This window comes from Dendroctonus ponderosae, unplaced genomic scaffold (genome assembly GCF_020466585.1).
Source record: "Dendroctonus ponderosae isolate FM_Combo_2020 unplaced genomic scaffold, Dpon_F_20191213v2 Dpon_F_20191213_6, whole genome shotgun sequence".
NCBI lineage: Eukaryota > Metazoa > Arthropoda > Insecta > Coleoptera > Curculionidae > Dendroctonus > Dendroctonus ponderosae.
Window position 1 is genome coordinate 4,613,341 of NW_026018814.1, and position 1,365 is coordinate 4,614,705.

Genomic DNA, 1,365 nt, shown 5'->3' on the forward strand with positions numbered 1-1,365 from the left:
CTTCTTGAATTCAAGCCTTTTTTGAGAAAACTGCCAACATTTCCCCATCCGTGGTTCACTTTCTAAAAAGGCCATTTATTTATCTCTAGAATGATGTATAAATGAGCGTTCTTGCTCATTTTGCCTCCGAGATATGAGCAAAAACGGGACGGAAAACATGGAATTTTGGCATAWWTTTGCACCTAAGTGTCTGTTACGACTGAATCGACTTTTCAATTCTCTATCCAACAATTATCTAGATAACCCCCCCCCCCTGACTTTAAAGCTGGATCCGCCCCTGGTCAAGAGCCCGAAGAAGTCGAGTACAAAAAAAGTTGCAAACTGAAGATCACACATTTCCAAATTATTACTAAGGATTTAAGACATATAATTGATCCAACACATAATTAATGATTACAAAAATTTGAAAATATGTGAGATTCTGCTGCAATCATCAAATGTGCCTCAACCAGCTATTGCTCATAATGGTCTCCACTTGGAGTCAACAGTTATCTACTTTATCATTCTGATCGAAACTTTAATTGATTATATCTCTGAACCCATCAAAACTACAACCAAAGTTGCACCTTGCCGACGATAATCCTGAGTTTGTATGAGATATTAAGGGAAAACCAGCGAGAAATACCTGTCCAAGAATAGCCTTACTAGTCACAGGCGTTTATCATGATAAATAGTCTCTAACAGAGACTCTGGATAACAGTCTCCGGATTGCCATACTAAAACAAATTTTTGTTTATATTGGTGACCATCCCAGTACATTTTCGCAGTGTCGTCTTTAATCGTATCGATATATTTAATATAAAATAGATATTAAAACATATAACGTTTACGTAGCGTGTAGGTACTTAATGAACGTGATTTTGGTACGTTTGGAAAGACTATTCTGGGAAATGAGACTCCGCAAAGAACCCACGGCTCTTGCCTGATATAATGAAAGCTATTGCGTCATCAGACCTCAGAACGCCAGGGATCAACTCCGAAGCATATCATTGAATACGTAAGTTTCCATAAAGGCTGTTGCTTTCGCAATCTGTGCGTCATTTTTCTTGGTCCTTATGGTGAAACAAGCCAAAAAACGGTCGGTCTTTTTACCCCAGCCCAATTTAACATTGCAAGTGAAGAAAGATCTGGATCATGGAATACAATCCGGCTTGACCAGACAAAGAGGTGGAAAATACTCGCTGGTATTGGATAGGAAGGATTATGCGATTTACAAGCGATTTAAACCGTTTACAGATACAAATAGTCGTTCTAAATAAGAAAAATTAATTGTATTTTGAAAGAAGTTATTTATACCTACTAAAAGAATTGCCCTTAGATCTTCACGACTGTTTGGCTCCTTAGGTAAACTTGTAGGGGGATTGT